The following is a 24,467-nucleotide window of genomic DNA, read 5'->3' as shown; positions in this document are numbered from 1 at the left end:
AATAAGAATGGCTGCCATTAAACAAACAGGAAACTACAAATGCTGGAGAGAATGTGGAGAAATTGGAACTCTTATTCATTGTTGATGGGACTGTTTAACAGTACAGCCACTCTGGAAGACAGTCTGGCAGTTCCTTAGAAAACTAGATATAGTTACCCTTTGATCCAGCAACTGCACTTCTCAGTATATACTGGGAAAATCTGAAAGCAGTGACACAAGCAGATATCTGCACGCCAATGTTCATAGCAACAATATTCACAATTGTCAAGAGATGGAACCAACCCAAATATCCTTCAACAGATGAGTGGATAAACAAAATGTGGTATATACACACGATGGAATACTACAAGGCAGTAAGAAGAAACGATGTCGTGAAACACCTGACAACATGGACAACCCTTGAAGACATACTCCTGAGCAAAATAAACCAGGCACATAAAGAGAAATACCGTATGTTACCACTAATGTGAACTCTGTGAAAAATGTAAAATAAATGGTTTATACTGTAGAATGTACAACAGACAGCAAATACCGAAGGGGGAACAATAATCTAATAAGAACAGGTAAGTTATCGAATGTAAAGTTAATGTTCTGGGAATGCTCAGGAATGACTACGGTTTGTTAATTTCTGGGGGTTATGGTAGGAACAAGTTGGCAGAAATGTAGTTATTTAATGTTGTTTGTTTTTCTTATTCCTTTCTTGATTATAGTCTGTTTATTTTCTTGGGGTAGGGTAGGAACATGTTGGAAGCAATGTAGTTATTTTACGTTGTTTTTTCTTATTCCTTTGTTTTGGTTTTGTCTGAAACATTTTTCTTATTGTTCGTTGTTTAATTTTTTCATAAAGTTTAAAAAAATGAAAATGTGGAAAAAAAGTAAATGAACAAAGAGGGGAGGAGCGGAATGAAATGCTTTGGATGTTCTTTTTTATTCTAATTTTTTATTTTATTTTTTGGAGTAATGAAAATGATCAAAGATTGATTGTGGTGATCAATGCACAACTATGAACAACTGACTGTACAATTTGAAGGATTGTATGTTATGTGAGTATATCTCAATAAAATTGCATTAAAAATGTGTTTTTTAATTTTTTGATAAAGCTACAAAAAGATAAAACAGAATACCTAAAAAAAAACAATGAAATATCATTTCACACCTATTAGAATGGCCACTATTAAAGAAAAAGAAAACAATAAATGTTGGAAAGGATGTGGAGAAATGGGAACACTCATTCACCACCAGTGGGAATATAAAATGGTACAGCCACTGTGGAAGACAGTTTGGTAGTTCCTCAGGAAGCTAAACACGATCCAGCAATCCTGCTCCTAGGTAATATACTCAGAACTGAAAAGCAGGTACACAAACAGACACTTGCAAACCAATGTTCATAGTGACATTACTCACAACTGCCACAAGAAGGAAATACCCAAGGATCCATCAACTGAGGAAAGGATAAACAAAATGTGGTATATACATATGATAGAATATTACTTAGCAGTAAAAAGGAATGAAGTCCTGAAGCACATGACAACATGAATGAACCTCGAGGACATGATGTTGAGTGAAGTCAGTCAGAGACAAAAGAACAAATATTGTATGATCTAATATGAGATAATTATAATAAGCAAACTCAGAGAGAGTTAAAATCTAGAATACAAGTTACCAGAAGATGGAATGAGGATAGAAAATTGGGAGCAGATGCTTGATATGTGCAGAATTTTTAACTAGGTTGAATTTAAACACTTGGAAATGGACAGAGGTGATGGTAGCACATTATGATGAGTGTAATTAACAGCAATGAATTATGTGTGTGATTGTGACTGAAAGGGGAAGTCTAGAATCATGTATGTCGCTAGAAAGAAAGCTAGAGGATAAAACACGGGACTTGTATAATACAGTGAACCCTGTGGTGGATGATGACTGTGATTAATAGTACAAATATAAGAACGTATTTTCATGAACTAGAACATATGTACCTCACTATTATCAGGAGTTAATAAAACAGTGGTACATGGGGGAAATGCATCTATTGCAAACTATGGATGACTGTTAACAGTAGTATTTTAATATTATTTCATCAACAGTAATAAATATACCACACCAATGCTAATGATCAATAATGGGGTTTAAGAGGTATGAGATGTTTTGGGGGGGTTTTGGAGTAATTAAAAATGTTATAAAATTTATTACAGTGATGAATGCACAACTATATGATGATAAATTAATGTATATGACCATATCTCAATATAACTGCTCAAAAAAGGATAGCTGGAGTGGATATTATTGTCAGATAAAATAGAGCTTAAGTGAACAAAGATTACAAAAGACAAAGAAGGATATTATATATCGATAAAAGGTTCAATCCAGCAATAACATGTAACAACTATAAGCATATTTGCACCTCACAACTGAGCCCCAAATATATGAAGCAAAAATTGACAGAACTGAAGGGAGAAATAGATAGTTCTACAATAACTTGGAGACCTCAATACACCACTTTCAATAACTGATAGAAACACCTGAACAGAAGATCAGTAAGAAAACAGAGGACTTGAACACTAACCAATTAGACTGAATGATCACATACAGGATTCTCTGCCCATCAACAGCAGAATACAAATTCTCCTCAATTAAACATGGAACATTTTCTAGAATAGACCATATGAGAGACCATATTTTCTAGAATAGACCATATTGTGAGACAAAATTAAACATCCTTTCATGACAAAAACACTCAGAAAAATAGGAATATAAGGGAACTTTCTTAGTATGATAAAAAAGCATTTATGAAAAGCCCATAGCAAGTATACTCAACGGTGCAAGACTGAAGACTTTCCCTCTAAGATCAGGAAAAAGACCCGGATGCCCACTGTCACCATTGTTATTCAACACTGTACTGCAAGTTCTAGCCAGAGCAATCAGGCAAGAGAAAGAAATACATGCATCTAAATTGAAAAGGAGGAACTCAAACTATCCTTATTTGCAGATGACACGATCTTAATTATAGAAAATCCCAAAGTATCCAGACAAAAGCTACTAGAACTAATGAATTCGGCAAAGTTGCAGGATACAGATAAACACACACACACATAGTTGGATTTCTATACACCAGTAATGAACAATCTGAAAAGGAAGCACCCCCAAAAAAATCCATTTATGATAGCAGCTAAAAGAATAAAATACCTACAAATAAATTTAACCAATTTCTTTGCTGAAAGAAATTAAAGAAGACCTAAATAAATGTAAAGACATCCCATATTCGTGGATTGGAAGACTTAAGATTGTTAAAATGTTATTACTGCCTAAAGTGATCTACAAATTCAATGAATCTTTATCAAACTTCCAGCAGCCTTTTTTGCAGAAATGGAAAAGTTGACCCTCAAATTCATAAGGAATTGCAAGGGTCCCGAATAGCCAAACAATCTTGAAGCAGACCAAGGCTGGAGGACTCATACTTTCTGATTTCAAATTTACTCCAAAGCTACAGTAATTAAAACAGTGTGGTACTGGCATAAAGACAGAGTCCAGAGGTAAATCCACACATCTGTGCCACTTGATTTTCAACAAGAGTGCCAAGTCCATTCAATGGGGAAAGAACAGTCTCTTCAACAAATATTGCTGAGACAACTGGTAATACACATGCAGAAGAATGAATGTGGACTCCCACCTCTCACCACACACAAAAGTTAATTCAAAATTAAGCAGTGACCTAAATGTAAGAGCTCATACTATAAAACTCTTTCAAAATAAAGCATAGGGAAATATCTTCAGGATCTTACAGCAGGCATTTGATTTTTAGATTGATAAAACTACCAAAAGTACAAGCAACAAAAGAAAAAATAGATAAAATGGACATTATCAAAATTGAAACCTTTTGTGCAAAGGATGTCATCAAGAAAGTGAATGACATAGGGTATGGAAGAAGATATTTGGAAACCATATATCTGCTAAGGGTTTAATATCCAAGCTATATAACAAACCCCTACACCTCAACAACGAAAAAGACAAACCACCCAACTGAAAATGGGCCATGGCCCTGGCAGTATGGGATTGAGAATGCCTTCCTGACCAAAAGGGGGAAAAGAAATTGAATAAAATGAAGTTTCAGTGGCTAAGAGATTTCAAATCGAGTTGAGGGGTCATTCTGGAAGTTACTCATATGCAAGCTTTAGCCAGATATTGCAAACTACCACCGTATGTATGTCAAGCCCCAACCAACAGTATTCCTGAAACCCTAGGGAATGTCCTGGGCTCTAAGTTTCTATAAAAGTTTTTCTTAGTGAGTTTATTTTTTTAAAAACTTAAGGCCTCTCTCTCTCTAGCTAAGCCAACTTGGCAGGTGAAATCATTGCCCTCCCCACTACATGGGATCAGACACCCAGGGGAGTGAATCTCCCTGGCAACGTGGAATATGACTCCCAGGGAGGAATGCAGACATGGCATCGTGGGATGGAGAATATCTTCTTGACCAAAAGGGGGATGTGAAAGGAAATGAAATAAGCTTCAGTGGCAGAGAAATTCCAAAAGGTCACTCTGGTGGGCACTCCTACACACAATATAGACAACCCTTTCTAGGTTCTAATGAATTGGGGTAGCTGGTGGTAGATACCTGAAACTATCAAACTACAACCCAGAACCCATGACTCTTGAAGACAATTGTATAAAAATGTAGCTTATGAGGGGTGACAATGGGATTGGGAAACCCATAAGGACCACAGTCCCCTTTGTCTAGTTTATGGATGGATGAGTAGAAAAATGGGGGAAGGAAACAAACAAACAGACAAAGGCACCCAGTGTTCTTTTTTACTTTAATTGCTCTTTTTCACTTTAATTATTATTCTTGTTATTTTTGTGTGTGTGGTAATGAAGGTGTCAGGGATTGATTCTGGTGAGGAATGCACAACTATGTAATGGTACTGTGAACAATCAAATGTACGATTTGTTTTGTATGACTGCATGGTATGTGAATATATCTCAATAAAATGAATATTAAAAAAAAAAACAACTTAAGGCCTCCAGATTGATCCCATACCACATAAGCCTTGAAACCCAGAGATACCAGCCTCTCCAGGAACATCAACCAGTTTCATGCCTCTACCCCATAAGGTCCACACCCCTTTCCAGCATGAAGACATTGAAATGGCATTGTCCGGATATTCCTGAAGATTGAGAGAAAGATCAAACAAGAGGGAGGAGGTGTAACAGAAATCTGGACTTAACAAATGACTGCGACTACTGACTTGTTAGTGTCTAGTGTCTTAGAATACACAGAGGAAATACCTGAAGTTGTTGAACTGTAATCCAGTAGCCCTGATCTTTGATTATGATTGTTTAATCATATAACAACAAAAAAAAGACAATTCCCCATGTTTGTATGGATCTACTTCTGAATGTGTTGCTCTGTTCCATTGATCTATATACATGTCTCTGACAATGTTACACTATCTTAGTTAACCTATCTCTATTGTAAGTCTCAAAATTGGGTAGAGCATAATATTAGTGGTCAATGGGGGGAGGGGTATGGGATATGTGCGATTTTCTTGTTTCTTTTTATTTCTTTTTCTGGAGTAATGCAAATGTTCTAAAAGTGATCATGAATGCACAACTATATGATGATACTGTGAACCACTGACTGTAGTTTGGATGGATTCTATGGTGTATGAATATATTTTAAAATTACATTTTTTTAAAAAAATGGGTCAAGGACTTAAATGGAAATTTCTCCAAAGAAGATATTCAAATAGCCAGTAAGTATAAGAAAAGATGCTCAACATCATTAGCCATAAGAGAAATACAAATTAAAACCACAATGAGATAACACTTCACATCTACTAGGATAGCTATTATTTAATTTAAAAAACTTAAAATAACAAGTGTTGACAAGGAGGCGAGATGTAGGAACACTCAAAACATTCTTGATGTCAATGTCCAAAGGTGCTGTCCCTGTGGAAAGCCATTTGGCAGTTCCTAAAAAAGTTACAGAAAGAATTACCTATGACCCACCATTCCCCTCCTATGTCTATACCCCACAACACTGAAAGCAGGGATTTGGACAGATATTTGCACACCAATGTTCACTGCAGTATTTTTCACAATAGCCAAAAAGTGGAAACAACCCAAATGTCCATCAACACATGAATGGATAAACAAAACATGGTGTACCCATACAATGAAATATTATTCAGTTGTAAAGCATTGCAAAGTGCTGGTACATGCTACAATATGGATGAAACCTGAAGATGTGTTGAGTGAAATAAGGCAGACACAAAAGGACAAATATTGTATGATTTGTCTTCTATGACATTCTTAGAATAAGCAAATTCATAGACAGAAAGTAGAATAGTGGTCACCAGGGGTGCAGGCAGTGGGGAACATGGCACTACTGCTCAGCAAACTGGAGTTTTGATCTGGGTTGATGAAAATAGCCTGGAACAGACAGTGATGAAAGTTACACAGAGTTGCCAATATTGTGAAGAACTGTCCACTTAAAATGGCTAAAATGATTTTCAAGTTATGTGTATTTTACCACAATTAAAAATTAAATATTAAAAAAAAAGCATAGCTCTAAGTGTAAAATGTAAAGCCATATTTATTTTAGAACAAAACAAAAGCAAACGGAGGCGGGGCAAGATGGCAGACTGGTGAGCTGTAAGTTTTAGTTACTCCTCCAGGAAAGTAGGTAAAAAGCCAGGAACTGCGTGGACTGGACACCACAGAGCAATCTGTCTTTGGGCATACTTCATACAACACTCATGAAAACGTGGAACTGCTGAGATCAGCGAAATCTGTAAGTTTTTGCGGCCAGGGGACCCGCGCCCCTCCCTGCCAGGCTCAGTCCCGGGGTAGGAGGGGCTGTCAGCTCCGGGAAGGAGAAGGGAGAACTGCAGTGGCTGCTCTTATCGGAAACTCATTCTACTGATTCAAACTCCAACCACAGATAGACTGAGACCAGACACCAGAGACTCTGAGAGCAGCCAGCCCAGCAGAGAGGAGACAGGCATAGAAAAAAAAAACAACACGAAAAACTCCAAAATAAAAGCAGAGGATTTTTGGAGTTCTGGTGAACACAGAAAGGGGAAGGGCGGAGCTCAGGCCTTAAGGCGCATATGCAAATCCCGAAGCAAAGCTGATCTCTCTGCCCTGTGGACCTTTCCTTAATGGCCCTGGTTGCTTTGTCTATTAGCATTTCAATAACCCATTAGATCTCTGAGGAGGGCCGTTTTTTTTGTTGTTGTTGTTGTTGTTGTTGTTTTTTTAAATCCTTTTTTCTTTTTCTAAAACAATTACTCTAAGAAGCCCAATACAGAAAGCTTCAAAGACTTGCAATTTGGGCACGACAAGTCAAGAGCAGAACTAAGAGAGCTCTGAGACAAAAGGCAATAATCCAGTGGCTGAGAAAATTCACTAAACAACACGACTTCCCAAGAAAAGGGGGGTGTCCGCTCACAGCCATCATCCTGGTGGACAGGAAACACTCCTGCCCATCGCCAGCCCCATAGCCCAGAGCTGCCCCAGACAACCCAGTGTGACGGAAGTGCTTCAAATAACAGGCACACACCACAAAACTGGGCGTGGACATTAGCCTTCCCTGCAACCTCAGCTGAATGTCCCAGAGCTGGGAAGGTGGAGCAGTGTGAATTAACAAAGCCCCATTCAGCCATCATTTGAGCAGACTGGGAGCCTCCCTACACAGCCCAGCAGCCCAAAACTGCCCTGGGGGGACGGCACTCACCTGTGACATAGCACAGTCATCCCTCAACAGAGGACCCGGGGTGCACAGCCTGGAAGAGGGGCCCACTTGCAAGTCTCAGGAGCCATACGCCAATACCAAAGACTTGTGGGTCAGTGGCAGAGACAAACTGTGGCAGGACTGAACTGAAGGATTAGACTATTGCAGCAGCTTTAAAACTCTAGGATCATCAGGGAGATTTGATTGTTAGGGCCACCCCCCCTCCCCGACTGCCCAGAAACACGCCCCACATACAGGGCAGGCAACACCAACTACACACGCAAGCTTGGTACACCAATTGGGCCCCACAAGACTCACTCCCCCACTCACCAAAAAGGCTAAGCAGGGGAGAACTGGCTTAAGGAGAACAGGTGGCTCGTGGACGCCACCTGCTGGTTAGTTAGAGAAAGTGTACTCCACGAAGCTGTAGATCTGATAAATTAGAGATAAGGACTTCAATAGGTCTACAAACTCTAAAAGAACCCCATCAAGTTCAGCAAATGCCACGAGGACAAAAACAACAGAAAATTATAAAGCATATGAAAAAACCAGACGATATGGATAACCCAAGCACAAGCACCCAAATCAAAAGACCAGAAGAGACACAGCACCTAGAGCAGCTACTCAAAGAACTAAAGATGAACAATGAGACCAGAGTACGGGATATGAAGGAAATCAAGAAGACCCTAGAAGAGCATAAAGAAGACATTGCAAGACTAAATAAAAAAATGGATGATCTTATGGAAATTAAAGAAACTGTTGACCAAATTAAAAAGATTCTGGACACTCATAGTACAAGACTAGAGGAAGTTGAACAACGAATCAGTGACCTGGAAGATGACAGAATGGAAAATGAAAGCATAAAAGAAAGAATGGGGAAAAAAATTAAAAAACTCGAAATGGACCTCAGGGATATGATAGATAATATGGAACGTCTGAATATAAGACTCATTGGTGTCCCAGAAGGGGAAGAAAAGGGTAAAGGTCTAGGAAGAGTATTCAAAGAAATTGTTGGGGAAAACTTCCCAAATCTTCTAAACAACATAAATACACAAATCATAAATGCTCAGCGAACTCCAAATAGAATAAATCCAAAAAAACCCACTCCGAGACATATACTGATCACACTGTCAAACACAGAAGAGAAGGAGCAAGTTCTGAAAGCAGCAAGAGAAAAGCAATTCACCACATACAAAGGAAACAGCATAAGACTAAGTAGTGACTACTCAGCAGCCACCATGGAGGCGAGAAGGCAGTGGCACGATATATTTAAAATTCTGAGTGAGAGGAATTTCCAGCCAAGAATACTTTATCCAGCAAAGCTCTCCTTCAAATTTGAGGGAGAGCTTAAATTTTTCACAGACAAAGAAATGCTGAGAGAATTTGCTAACAAGAGACCTGCCCTACTGGAGATACTAAAGGGAGCCCTACAGACAGAGAAACAAAGACAGGATGGAGAGACTTGGAGAAAGGTTCAGTACTAAAGAGATTCGGTATGGGTACAATAAAGGATATTAATAGAGAGAGGGAAAAATATGGCAAACATAAACCAAAGGATAAGATGGCCGATTCAAGAAATGCCTTCACGGTTTTAACGTTGAATGTAAATGGATTAAACTCCCCAATTAAAAGATATAGATTCGCAGAATGGATCAAAAAAAATGAACCATCAATATGTTGCATACAAGAGACTCATCTTAGACACAGGGACACAAAGAAACTGAAAGTGAAAGGATGGAAAAAAATATTTCATGCAAGCTACAGCCAAAAGAAAGCAGGTGTAGCAATATTAATCTCAGATAAAATAGACTTCAAATGCAGGGATGTTTTGAGAGACAAAGAAGGCCACTACATACTAATAAAAGGGGCAATTCAGCAAGAAGAAATAACAATCGTAAATATCTATGCACCCAATCAAGGTGCCACAAAATACATGAGAGAAACACCGGCAAAACTAAAGGAAGCAATTGATGTTTCCACAATAATTGTGGGAGACTTCAACACATCACTCTCTCCTATAGATAGATCAACCAGACAGAAGAACAATAAGGAAATTGAAAACCTAAACAATCTGATAAATGAATTAGATTTAACAGACATCTACAGGACATTACATCCCAAATCACCAGGATACACATACTTTTCTAGTGCTCACGGAACTTTCTCCAGAATAGATCATATGCTGGGACATAAAACAAGCCTCAATAAATTTAAAAAGATTGAAATTATTCAAAGCACATTCTCTGACCACAATGGAATACAATTAGAAGTCAATAACCATCAGAGACTTAGAAAATTCACAAATACCTGGAGGTTAAACAACACACTCCTAAACAATCAGTGGGTTAAAGAAGAAATAGCAAGAGAAATTGCTAAATATATAGAGACGAATGAAAATGAGAACACAACATACCAAAACCTATGGGATGCAGCAAAAGCAGTGCTAAGGGGGAAATTTATAGCACTAAACGCATATATTAAAAAGGAAGAAAGAGCCAAAATCAAAGAACTAATGGATCAACTGAAGAAGCTAGAAAATGAACAGCAAACCAATCCTAAACCAAGTACAAGAAAAGAAATAACAAGGATTAAAGCAGAAATAAATGACATAGAGAACAAAAAACTATAGAGAGGATAAATATCACCAAAAGTTGGTTCTTTGAGAAGATCAACAAGATTGACAAGCCCCTAGCTAGACTGACAAAATCAAAAAGAGAGAAGACCCATATAAACAAAATAATGAATGAAAAAGGTGACATAACTGCAGATCCTGAAGAAATTAAAAAAATTATAAGAGGATATTATGAACAACTCTATGGCAACAAACTGGATAATGTACAAGAAATGGACAATTTCCTGGAAACATATGAACAACCTAGACTGACCAGAGAAGAAATAGAAGACCTCAACCAACCCATCACAAGCAAAGCGATCCAATCAGTCATCAAAAATCTTCCCACAAATAAATGCCCAGGGCCAGATGGCTTCACAGGGGAATTCTACCAAACTTTCCAGAAAGAACTGACACCAATCTTACTCAAACTCTTTCAAAACACTGAAGAAAAGGGAACACTACCTGACTCATTTTATGAAGCTAACATCAATCTAATACCAAAACCAGGCAAAGATGCTACAAAAAAGGAAAACTACCGGCCAATCTCCCTAATGAATATAGATGCAAAAATCCTCAACAAAATACTTGCAAATCGAATCCAAAGACACATTAAAAAAATCATACACCATGACCAAGTGGGGTTCATTCCAGGCATGCAAGGATGGTTCAACATAAGAAAAACAATCAATGTATTACAACACATTAAAAACTCGAAAGGGAAAAATCAATTGATCATCTCAATAGATGCTGAAAAAGCATTTGACAAAATCCAACATCCCTTTTTGATAAAAACACTTCAAAAGGTAGGAATTGAAGGAAACTTCCTCAACATGATAAAGAGCATATATGAAAAACCCACAGCCAGCATAGTACTCAATGGTGAGAGACTGAAAGCCTTCCCTCTAAGATCAGGAACAAGACAAGGATGCCCGCTGTCACCACTGTTATTCAACATTGTGCTGGAAGTGCTAGCCAGGGCAATCCGGCAAGACAAAGAAATAAAAGGCATCCAAATTGGAAAAGAAGAAGTAAAACTGTCATTGTTTGCAGATGATATGATCTTATATCTAGAAAACCCTGAGAAATCAACGATACACCTACTAGAGCTAATAAACAAATTTAGCAAAGTAGTGGGATACAAGATTAATGCACATAAGTCAGTAATGTTTCTATATGCTAGAAATGAACAAACTGAAGAGACACTCAAGAAAAAGATACCATTTTCACTAGCAACTAAAAAAATCAAGTACCTAGGAATAAACTTAACCAAAGATGTAAAAGACCTATACAAAGAAAACTACATAACTCTACTAAAAGAAATAGAAGGGGACCTTAAAAGATGGAAAAATATTCCATGTTCATGGATAGGAAGGCTAAATGTCATTAAGATGTCAATTCTACCCAAACTCATCTACAGATTCAATGCAATCCCAATCAAAATTCCAACAACCTACTTTGCAGACTTGGAAAAGCTAGTTATCAAATTTATTTGGAAAGGGAAGATGCCTCGAATTGCTAAAGACACTCTAAAAAAGAAAAACGAAGTGGGAGGACTTACACTCCCTGACTTTGAAGCTTATTATAAAGCCACAGTTGCCAAAACAGCATGGTACTGGCACAAACATAGACATATAGATCAATGGAATCGAATTGAGAATTCAGAGACAGACCCTCAGATCTATGGCCGACTGATCTTTGATAAGGCCCCCAAAGTCACCGAACTGAGCCATAATGGTCTTTTCAACAAATGGGGCTGGGAGAGTTGGATATCCATATCCAAAAGAATGAAAGAGGACCCCTACCTCACCCCCTACACAAAAATTAACTCAAAATGGACCAAAGATCTCAATATAAAAGAAAGTACCATAAAACTCCTAGAAGATAATGTAGGAAAACATCTTCAAGACCTTGTATTAGGAGGCCACTTCCTAGACTTTACACCCAAAGCACAAGCAACAAAAGAGAAAATAGATAAATGGGAACTCCTCAAGCTTAGAAGTTTCTGCACCTCAAAGGAATTTCTCAAAAAGGTAAAGAGGCAGCCAACTCAATGGGAAAAAATTTTTGGAAACCATGTATCTGACAAAAGACTGATATCTTGCATATACAAAGAAATGCTACAACTCAATGACAATAGTACAGACAGCCCAATTATAAAATGGGCAAAAGATATGAAAAGACAGTTCTCTGAAGAGGAAATACAAATGGCCAAGAAACACATGAAAAAATGTTCAGCTTCACTAGCTATTAGAGAGATGCAAATTAAGACCACAATGAGATACCATCTAACACCGGTTAGAATGGCTGCCATTAAACAAACAGGAAACTACAAATGCTGGAGGGGATGTGGAGAAATTGGAACTCTTATTCATTGTTGGTGGGACTGTATAATGGTTCAGCCACTCTGGAAGTCAGTCTGGCAGTTCCTTAGAAAACTAGATATAGAGCTACCATTCGATCCAGCGATTGCACTTCTCGGTATATACCCGGAAGATCGGAAAGCAGTGACACGAACAGATATCTGCACGCCAATGTTCATAGCAGCATTATTCACAATTGCCAAGAGATGGAAACAACCCAAATGTCCTTCAACAGATGAGTGGATAAATAAAATGTGGTATATACACACGATGGAATACTACGCGGCAGTAAGAAGGAAGGATCTGGTGAAACATATGACAACATGGATGAACCTTGAAGACATAATGCTGAGCGAAATAAGCCAGGCACAAAAAGAGAAATATTATATGCTACCACTAATGTGAACTTTGAAAAATGTAAAACAAATGGTTTATAATGTAGAATGTAGGGGAACTAGCAGTAGAGAGCAATTAAGGAAGGGGGAACAATAATCCAAGAAGAACAGATAAGCTATTTAACGTTCTGGGGATGCCCAGAAATGACTATGGTCTGTTAATTTCTGATGGATGTAGTAGCAACAAGTTCACTGAAATGTTGCTATATTATGTAACTTTCTTGGGGTAAAGTAGGAACATGTTGGAAGTTAAGCAGTTATCTTAGGTTAGTTGTCTTTTTCTTACTCCCTTGTTATGGTCTCTTTGAAATGTTCTTTTATTGTATGTTTGTTTTCTTTTTAACTTTTTTTTTCATACAGTTGATTTAAAAAAGAAGGGAAAGTTAAAAAGAAAAAAGAAAAAAGACAAACAAGGAAAAAAAAAAAGATGTAGTGCCCCCTTGAGGAGCCTGTGGAGAATGCAGGGGTATTCGCCTACCCCACCTCCATGGTTGCTAACATGACCACAGACATAGGGGACTGGTGGTTTGATGGGTTGAGCCCTCTACCATAAGTTTTATCCTTGGGAAGACGGTTGCTGCAAAGGAGAGGCTAGGCCTCCCTGTATTTGTGCCTAAGAGTCTCCTCCTGAATGCCTCTTTGTTGCTCAGATGTGGCCCTCTCTCTCTGGCTAAGCCAACTTGAAAGGTGAAATCACTGCCCTCCCCACTACGTGGGATCAGACACCCAGGGAAGTGAATCTCCCTGGCAATGTGGAATATGACTCCCGGGGAGGAATGTAGACCCGGCATCGTGGGATGGAGAACATCTTCTTGACCAAAAGGGGGATGTGAAAGGAAATGAAATAAGCTTCAGTGGCAGAGAGATTCCAAAACGAGCCGAGAGATCACTCTGGTGGGCACTCTTACGCACACTTTATACAACCTTTTTTAGGTTCTAAAGAATTGGGGTAGCTGGTGGTGGATACCTGAAACTATTAAACTACAACCCAGAACCCATGAATCTCGAAGACAGTTGTATAAAAATGTAGCTTATGAGGGGTGACAATGGGATTGGGAAAGCCATAAGGACCAAACTCCACTTGGTCTAGTTTATGGATGGATGTGTAGAAAAGTAGGGGAAGGAAACAAACAGACAAAGGTACCCAGTGTTCTTTTTTACTTCAATTGCTCTTTTTCACTCTAATTATTATTCTTGTTATTTTTGTGTGTGTGCTAATGAAGGTGTCAGGGATTGATTTAGGTGATGAATGTACAACTATGTAATGGTACTGTAAACAATCGAAAGTACAATTTGTTTTGTATGACTGCGTGGTATGTGAATATATCTCAATAAAATGATGATTAAAAAAAAAAACAAAACAAAAACAAAAGCAAACAACTTCATGATCCAGGACTAAAACAAAGCATTCTTAGCCATGACACCAAAAGCACAACCCATAAAAGAAAAAAAACTGATAAGCTGAACCTCACTAAAATTAATTCTTTTTCGTCCAAAGCCAAAGACGCTGTTAACAGAATAAAAAACAAGCTACAGACTGGGAGAAAATGTTTTGCCAATCACATATCTAACAAAGCCTTGTACCCAGCATATATGAAAACTCCCTAAACTCAAACATAAGAAAACAAACAACCTGATCAAAAATAGGCAAAGTCTTGCATTAACCCTTCACCCAAGTAGATATAAGAATGGCATATACACACATGAAAAATGTTCAATATCAATAGCCATTAGGGAAATGTAAATTAAACCATGATGAGAAACTACCATACACCTATTTATTAAAATGGTTAAAATAAAAACTACTGACAAGATCCAGTGCTGGCGAAGACACAGCAACTGGATCTCTCACACATTGCTGGAAGGAACACAAAATGGAACTGCCCCTCTAGAAAATAGTTTGATAGTTTCTTTTGTGACCATATGACCCAGCTGCCACTCTTTGATATTTACCCTGGAGAAATGGAAAGTTACTACCACACAAAAACCAGTCCACAAATGTTTATTCATAATCCTGGGAAAAAACTCAAATGTCAATCAAAGGGAGAACAGAAAAACTGTGGTACGTCCATAACAGACTACTACTCAGCAGTAAAGACACAGACAACAGACAACAACATGGATGAGTCTTCAAGTGATTACGCAGACTGAAAGAAACCTGCCGCAGAAAGGCCCCCAGTGCATGATTCCACTGCTGGACACCCTCTAGTAACAGAGAACAGATCAGTGACCGTCCAGAGCTTAGGGCTGGCAGAGAGTGCGACTGCACAGGGATAGAGGGAGGGAGTATCTGTGGACAACAAAACTGTTTTCTATCCTGATTGTGGCAGTGGTTACAAGAATCTCTACATGCATTCAAATTCAGAGAACTATACACTAAAAAATATCAGTTCTACTGTGTTTACATTTAAAAATTAGCATACGATAAAACCACTTAGGAAGACTGTCTGGCAATATCTCCTCAAATCAAACCCAGTGGCTGTACCCCAGAAGTATACCTAACTTGAGTGAGGGCTCACGTCTGCCAACAGACTGACTCAAAACATCCATCAAATGAAGTAACTCACGTCCATCAATATTCAAATGAATAAATAAATATTGTGGGTCACACCCTAGAAAACTACATGCCATGAAAAAGAATGATCCACTGCTGCATGCCACCACACGGACGCATCTCACATATAATACTGAGCTGAAGAACCCTTTCACATGACATTCAAGAACAGGCAAATCAACTACAAGGCCAGGGATCAGACTGGTGGAGCAGACTCTGAGGGGTGCAGGGGGAGCACTCTGGGGTACTGGAGGGTCTCCACCTTGATACAGATGATGGTAACACAGGTGTACACGTACATAAAAATACCAGACCACAGAAGCACTAACTGCAGCCGCACCATTTCTAAAGCCTGTATGATAACAATTTCGACTGTTTTTAAGTTAAATCAGGAATCTCAGGGCACATAAGGTTCTAGATCTCTATTCCACCTACCTCCTCAGGTCACTAAGGCAAATGTGAACTGGAGAAACAGTTATTATTGAGTCTCATTGCACCATCACAGTAATTCCTCTAACACCGGGAAGGCCAAGAAACGCACCCAGATGTACCCCAGAGATCCCTAATCTCCTCGGGGCTATGAAGGAAGTGATCACACCATCTAATCATGGGATACACTGTTTGGTGGCCTTTAAACTTTATTGACCATGCTTTCCTTCCCACCACTTTTAAAGCAATGAAAAAGGGTTTACATTATTACAAATGGCCCCCATACTAAAACAGGTTTGCTTCTGAATTTACAATTTTAATAATGATGTTCGAAAACATGCTTCGACCCCTACCCCAAATGGCTTCCCTCCATAAATTTCTAACAGCATTACAAAAATAGCCCTATATTCCCATTAGAACATTCCCTAGGTGTAAATTGTATGTAATTTGATATTCCAACAGCTAGTGAGACACAGCTCAGCTTCCATAATAGAGGAATTCTGTTTTTTTTTAAATAATGTGCATATGACTTAATTTTGCACATTTATTCAGAAAGCAGAATTCTGAAATGGTGTAAATATTTTTATTTTGTATGTCATGTCTAAGTGCTTAGCCCTGTCAAGAAGGTGGGAAAAGCCAAAATTAGTTTTATTTTAAAAAGGAAAAACATCAGGTCATAAAAGTATAGTTCACTTTTTTGATCCATAAGTAGAATTTATTCACTGCAAAGTTTTACTTCTGTTCTTTAAATTGTAGTAAAGTTTGACAGCTTGAGGCATGTAAGAAAAAGAAAAATTTAAAGCCATCAGATTCCCCATCACAAAATATTTTGATGCATACCACCTCAGACTTTTCTATGCAAATATATATACACACAGAAACAGAAATTTTACAATGGATCCATGCCTCAAATACTGTTTTCTGTTTTGTGAGTTTCTTTTTTCACCTACTAAATTATGAACATCATGAAGACTATATTTTAAAATTGAAATGCAATGTAATAAACTACATTCACGATAGCCCAGAGCTTCCAAACTTTCTGTCTTAGGAGCGACACCTTTGTGGTCCGCGTAGCACAGACAAGCCCACAAGCCTATGTTGTGGCAGGCCTTGTCAGGAACTGTATCTGCCATTTCTAACTCTGGGCATCGTTTCCCCATTCCACAAGAGGAAAAAGCTTCACTGACAGACTTCAGCGCAGGGTCCCTCGACCCATCCAGCCCGGCCTCCTGAAAAGTAGTGAGCACCAACACATGGGGCTCTACCGTGTGCCAGAAACCCTCGAAGCACTCTTCTAGCACCTACTCGTTTAATTCACACAATGGTCCTACGAGCTGGGTGCTACTGTCATTTAGGAAACTGAGGCAGCACCTCAACAGGTACCCTGCCCAAGGTCACAGAGTCTATCAAATCTGTGTTACCCCAAGTTTTTTCTTCTAGTTTTTTTGGGGGGCCAAAGACGCTCTAGGTTGTTATGTTTTCTCATTCCTCCCAGAGTCTTCGTTTCTTTGTAGAAACCACCAGCTGCATAAACACCGCCTCCACCTCCAACCATCCGTCCCCTTGGTGGAGGTGGTCCTGGGGACACACTCAGTCCCGTGCCCAGCACCCAGGGCGGTGGTGCTCACACCGCTCCTGAGAACTGGCCCAGTCCTTCCTTCCTACCAGCCTTCTCTTAGCTACCCTCTGCCGGTGCGACCCTCTACAGAACGGAGGGGGTGCCCCCAGGAGCCAGAAAACCTCTCCGGAAACGCAGGGCCCATCCCACTGACTGTTTCTTATTGACATTGTTTTGGATACCTGTTCTGGGCCAGACAAGGTACCCCCAAGAGCTCATCATCTGGGGAGAAATAATTCAGAGGCCACAGAATTAACATGTTTAAAATTTTTTGTGATTGGTATCAAGAACATTTTTAGCCCTGTCACCATAAGGAATACCTTTAAGATCACAACTGCTTAAATAACACACTTGTGAAGAAATTTTAAAACAAAGGACATAGATTGAAAAGTTTAAAACACAGTAAAACCAAATGTTTTTCAAGGTACAGGTCACAATTTATTAGTACACAGTGAAATATTTCTGTGAACTGCAACCAGCATTTTATTAATGAAATAGAATGGAACAGAAAAGATAGAAAGTATGTATCGAAGTATCATCTGTAAAATTTTTATATGTATATGTGTTCAGTATACATATGTGTTTATATGAATACATGTATGTGTACACACATATTCATGTGCATATATATAAACATACAACTGTACACACAAATGTGTGTTTCCTCATGTGTACATCCTGGGCCTTAATGTGAACTTTATTTCTTATAGTGGATCATGGTCAAAAACCTTGATATGTAATAATTTAACAGAATAAGGCAGTCCTATCAAAACAATACTAGGCATCTAGTTACCTGAGTTGTTTGAAAAGCTAAATTAATTATTTTAGCTAAATATTTCAAAGTAAATGGAAGGTATTAAAACCTGAAATGGTATAAAAGGGTGGAGTAAGGGCTTTTATTATGCCTCCAACTTGTTTCTACTGAATCAACAGAAATGGATGCATCTTACACCCAGCTACAGCAAATGTTACCAACACTTCCGTGGGGAATTTGAAGAGGCTGCCTGGCGTTCCCGGCCCGCAGCAGCACATAGTGCACGGAGAAGCCCAATGATCCAAGCCCACAACCACGGCTTGTTCTGTTCCGCTCTCCAGGGCATTGGGGAAGGGCAGCCGCTGGGGACTGGGAAGTCTAGGGCTGGGTCCCGGGATCCCACACCCATGTAACAATACCACCTAAGAGAGTTCCAACAACCGCACTTCGTAATACTGCAGAGAACAGAGTACTTTCAATGGAAAGTGACGCACTTGTGCTGACTGTGTTTTCATTTAATAGTATAAGCATCAGAAAACCATGCCATATGCAGTGATCTCTCATCTGTCTCACTACATGCTGTTCCAACTTAGTATTTGGAGCCTTGCATAAAACAATTTGTTTCATGATTTGGCAAGCAAATATTCCTGATGAGGCTTCTTTTAATGGCAAGTGTCTTTAAAACAACTTAATTTCACAGTTCTAACAACGTTATAAGAGCTAACACAACTTTTTAGAAAACCCATTTGTCTTCCAGGAGCCAACAGAATGGCTTAAAATGACTATGCCAAATCCACACCGCGGACATCCTGTATTGTGCCTCCTGAAGCGCTGGAACCAAGAGCTGAATAAAAGTGGCAGCCATCCACGATTGGTGGATGAAGTGCGAGCTGACTGCCGTCACAAAACAAACCAGAAAAAAATTACTTTTCAAATTCCTTAAGTTTAAACGCTACATCTGTGCCTGAATAACTAGATGACTAATTACTCCCAAAAACTCAAAAATACAGGAGCCTCCGGGCTCGGGCTTTAGGGCTGCCTCCTCGAGACGGTTGTTAGGCAGCTACCTTTAAGACGACCACATTGGAGAAGAAAAAAAGGAAACTTGCAGAAGGCATTTTTCAATGGTTATCATTTGCAAGGGCATCAAGACGGTGGAGACTGTGAAAGGGCACTTCAAGTCACTCTGAATTGTAAAGGAAAGCCCTGCTTATCGCCAGAGTCATCCTTTCTCTGAAATGACAAGCTCTGCCGCGGCGAGATGCTCCACCAGAGCGGGGCATCAGCCACAGGGTCCGTGACGGCGACGCGCAGGTCCCGGGGGACAGGACCGACCGAGCCGGCGCCCCGAGGCGCCCAGGGCCAGCGACCGAGCTCACGGCGCTCCCGCCCGGCTCCCGGCGCTTGGCTCCAGAGCCGCTGTCACGGCCCCACCTGCCGGCCCCCGCCTCCGGGCCCAGGTAGACCTGGCGGGCCTGCGCCCGTTATCCGCGCCGCGCCGCAGCATCCCCGCCGCCCCGGCCCGGCCCGCGCCCCCGCCGCTCGCGGCCGCTCACCTCGAAGTAGCCTCCGGAGGCGGCGCCGCCCCGCGCCCGCGCCTAGGGGCCCGTTGGCCGCCGCCGCGCCGCCCAGCAGGCCCGCCGCGCCGCCGGGGCCGCCAGGCCCGCGGCCTGGGAGCCGCGCAGCGCCGCCGCCGGGCCGGCCTTGCCGCCGCCCGCGCCGCCGTTACCCCCGCCCGAGCCGCCGCCGCCCGGGCCGCCGCCCCCGCTTGTTCTTCCGGCGCTTGGCCCCGCGCTTGGCGTCGGCCGGGCTCATGGCGGGCGGGCAGAGAGAGCGCGGAGCGGGCGCGGGGCCGCGGCGGCGGCGAGGGCGGCGGAGGGCGGGGAAGCGGGGAGGCTGAGGCGGCGGCGGGCGCTGCGGGCCGGCCGCGGGCGGGGGGGCGGCTGTGCGGGGTCGCCTGCCGGGCGGGCAGGGCCGGGGCGGGCGGGAGCCGCGGGAGAGGCCGCTGGGCAGCAGGAACGGCGAGTCCACCGGGCCCGGCGCTGCCGCTGACCAGAGTTAGAGTCCAATATGGCGGACACAAGGGGAAAGGGATCCCAGTTTACGTCGGGGAGGGGGAAGGAGCGGCAGGGAGGGGGAGGGGGGAGACGGGAGGGCGCCCTCCCCCACCCCGCCTCACTCCTCCCCCCAGCGCCGCTTCCCCTTTTTCCTCGCCCTCCCCCTCCCGCCGTTAACGTGCGCCCGGCGCGCAAGGCACGCCGGGAGTTGGAGTCCCCTACTCCTGCGCCGCCGCTGGGAGCGCGAGGAGGGAGGACCACGGCTCCCAGCTGGCTGCGCGCGCCGAGGGCCGGCACGCAGCGAGGTCTGGGGCGGGCAGAGGCGGAGAGAAATACGGGGCTGACGTCATCGTGGCGCTCCTCGCCGCCCGCGCCGCACGGCCCTGTGGGAGTTGTAGTCGGGCTCAGGGCCAGGCCGGAGGGAGGCCGCGTTGCCGCCTAGGTGGGGAACCACAAGGCTGCGGGCGAGGAGTCCCGCCTCCCGACAGGCCCCCGCCAACCCCCGCGCCGCCCGCTCCGCCCCGCGTGCTTCGCGAGGTGTCGCCGGCCGGATCCGGTTCCCGGGCTGCCTCCTTCCCGGGCCGTGCGGGGAGTGGGCCCGATGACCTTGCTCCGGCTCCGGGTTCGAATCCGCCGCCTCCTCTAGCTCTGACCTTGGGCGGGTCTCCTCCCGGAGCCTCCGGGCACACACTGAGGACCGCAGAGTCACCTACCTCATGGGGCGGGTGCGGATGAAAGGGGGATCCTGCGGAGAGCATCCTGGGCGGGGCGCGCGGCGGGAGGGGCGGGGGCCGGCGGCCACGCCTGTCCGTTAACTCGGATCGCCTCCCGGTGAGCCTTGGCCCGAAGGCTGCCCTTCCCGGGCGCTCCTGTCCTTGCGCCCTGGTGAAGCGGGCTTCCGGGGCTCCAGAACCGTCCACCTCCCCAGTCACCGCCCTCCTCCGCCCCGGCCTTCCCGCACTCCCTACCCGGGGGCCTTGGGGGCCCGGTCAGAAATGCGGGCCGCTCCCTGCACCCTGCTCCTCCCTGCTGACGCCTCGCCCATCCTTCAGGAGCCCCAGGTCCAGTCCTGCCCTTTCCCGGGAAAGACGGATCCCTTGCTGAGGCCCTGCGCTCTAGAGGGCCCCCTAATCACAAGCACTGAGACGCCAAGACTCCCCGCCCCTCCCTCTTTGGTCCCATGGGTGGTCACAGGGCCAAGCCTCGAGCTGCTGCGGAGCTGGTGTCCTGATATATGGGAAGCCGCTGCTGGGGGGCCCTGCCCGCATCTCGCCCGTCATCACTCCTGGGGCCTTCGAACCCGCGGGCCCATGCTTCATGCCCCGGCCAGAAGGAGCTTTCTAGAGCAAATGCGATGAGGTCAGTCTCCTGATAGAAGCCTTCGTGTAGGCTCCAGTTTGCTGGAAGCAGACAAGCCCCTCACCAGGGTTACCAGGAGCCCGGCGGTGATCCTGCGGCTGGAGCCGAATGGGAGGATGGTGGGGTGCTGCCTGGGACCTGCTCTAGGTGTTGGGCTGCCCCCTCCCCACACTGCACACCGCCACAGGGGCTGGGCCAGGCACCTGCCTTCTCCCACAGCTCCTGTGCTTTCTGTTTCTTCATAGCACAGTGGCACTGCATGGGGGATTCTTGGGACTCAGCAGTAACCCCCAGAGAGGAGAAATCTTAGGGTGCAGGGGAGAGCATGGGAGCGCTTGCCTCATGCCCCTCAGCCCCAGCCGCCAGTCTGGGCACACAGCACTCCAGTATTTGCTGGAAAATGAGCACCCTAATAAGGACCCTTTGTGGCACAAGTTTCGCACCAGCCTGTGTACCTGCTGCTGCGCCAGCTCCTTTAGTCCGCATGACCACTCTCGAGGTCAGGGCTGTGGGCCCTGAATTACAGATGAGAAACTGAGGCTTGCAGGATATCCCCCAAGAGCCAGAGTCAGGGCCCAGATTCTGACTCAGGAGTGACCCAGGTGTGTCCATGGGGTGCCAGCAGATCACGGGCTGATGCAATCAAGAGGTATGCTGGGAGCTGGGGACAGGGGCAGCCCTTCCCAGGAGTTGAGCTGAGCCATTTGCAGACCAGAAGACAGGATTCTCAGCAATGCAAGACTGGAGCCAGGAGAAAGGTCAACGGGTCCCAGAAACCTCCAAAGGCCGCTGTGGCTGGAGCAAGGACAGGTGTGGAAACTGGAGGCCTCCTAAAGGTAGCTGAGAGCCATGAAGGGTTTTGAGCAGGGAGTGTCATGAGCCATTAGGGATGAGGCCTCTGGAGAGCAGGAGTCCTTAAAGGGGGTGGAGAAAGTGCTCATGGCAAACAACCAGAACTGATGATGTAAAGGCAGAAACAGTGGTTCTTAGAGAACTTAAGGAGAGAAATTATATACTAGGGAATAAGATTTTGTCTGGTAGGATTGAGCTTGGGAGGCCACAAACCATTGTGATAGCTAAGACTTTTTCTCCTAAGAACCAATTTTCATCCCCTTGAGGGAGAATGCATGCAAAGGGGACTGGAGGGGTCTCCCACATCCTGAGAAGTAAGAGTGGCTCAGGAACATGGGGGGGTCCCAGGGGCTGTGAGGTCAATGGTCCAGAAGAGGATGCGAATATGGAGATGGCTACACACAGTTCCCTGGAATGCTCTTGGAACTGAGTTTGCATTGAAAATATGGCATACATTGGACATTTGTATTAAAGTGCAGTTTTATTACTTTCAAGTGAGATAAATATTATTAACCAAGATATGAATGTATACTAGTAACACCAGATAATTCTATAAGGAAAATGAGAAAATTATCTCTCATTTCATAACCAGCAGGCATTACATAGTAATGAATCATTACCTAGAAAGTCTTAATTTTCTCATTTCTGGCTTTATTAAAAGTCTGCAGAAAGGACAGTTGGATTCCTCTGCCCAAGCCCTCCCTTGCCCACCCCCCCCACCCCCCGCAAGCAACCCATAACAGTTGAGTTTCCACCCCAGGGCAGAACCCAAGGAATTCGCTGCAGAAACTGTACAATGCCAGAAATGGATATATTAATGTTTGGGATCCCCAAGAATCAGGTGGTCCTTGATCCTCACCCACACTTGAAGCCTGCAGATTGGCAAGTTCTGCCCATGTGGAGCTTCTAATCAGCTGTTAAACGTATTACTTGCAAACACAAAGAGACAATCAAGGAGGACCAACTGTTTAAGAAATGCCTCAAACTCAGAGACAAAAAAAACGTAGGTGGGGGCATGCAAAGAAACAGGGGAAGAAATAGAAGCTTTCCCAAAAAATGCTAATAGCCTCAAAGAGAGCAGCTCAGAAATTTAAAAATATAGCCCAAAGTTTTTAAAGAAATTTAATAGAAGGGTTGCTAGATAAAGTTAAGGAAATTATCCAGAAAGTAGGCATGGCAGATTGACTTCTGTGCCCCCAAAAGTCATGTTCTTAATCTTAATCCCATTCCTGTAGGTATGAACCCACTGTAAATAGGACCTTTATATGTTATTTTCAGTTAAGTTCTGGCCAACTGAATCATGATGAGTCGTAATCCTACTACCACAGATCTATTACAAAGAGAAAGTCACGGAAGGGGCAGAAGCTGGAAGTCAGCAGGAACCTGGCAGAGAAAGGAGATGGCATCACCCCGTGATGGGAAAGCCAAGGAACCCCAAGGAATGCCGGCCAGCCAGAGGCTGCCTGGGAGGAAACGAGCCTGATCATCTCTGAAACCATGAGCCAATAAATTCCTGATGTGTAAGCCAACCCATTGTACAGTATTTGACATAGACTCCTGGAAACTAAGACATTAGGGAAAAAAGACAGGAAATAGGAGAGGAAAGACTTAAACATTCAATCAAGGACGTAAGGGTAGGAAAGGTAAGAAAGAAAAATGGAGGGTGTGCTGGTGTGGAGCTGTCACGCACCCAGAAAAGACCATGTTCTTTAGGTCCATTCCTGTGGGAGCAGACTTACTGTGGAT

The 24,467-nt window shown here is 43.2% G+C and overlaps 1 protein-coding gene and 1 long non-coding RNA gene across 2 annotated transcripts in view; one reads left to right on the top strand and one right to left on the bottom strand.

The window, feature by feature from the left end:
• FAM193A (family with sequence similarity 193 member A) overlaps positions 1-20,579 on the bottom strand; it is a 234,860-nt gene extending 214,281 nt beyond the window's left edge. Inside the window, 1 exon segment of the mRNA XM_037829279.1 lies at positions 20,010-20,579. The gene's annotated coding sequence lies outside the window, so the exon portion shown is untranslated.
• Positions 20,580-21,060: 481 nt separating this feature from the next.
• Positions 21,061-24,230, top strand: LOC119529164. Its single transcript, XR_005215817.1, has 3 exons — positions 21,061-21,132; positions 21,563-21,869; positions 24,000-24,230. It is a non-coding gene; the product is annotated as an uncharacterized LOC119529164 (long non-coding RNA).
• Positions 24,231-24,467: the final 237 nt, after the last annotated feature.

This window comes from Choloepus didactylus, chromosome 3 (genome assembly GCF_015220235.1).
Source record: "Choloepus didactylus isolate mChoDid1 chromosome 3, mChoDid1.pri, whole genome shotgun sequence".
NCBI lineage: Eukaryota > Metazoa > Chordata > Mammalia > Pilosa > Megalonychidae > Choloepus > Choloepus didactylus.
Note: the sequence above shows the minus strand (reverse complement) of the source record. Positions and strands in the feature narration are given on the sequence as shown.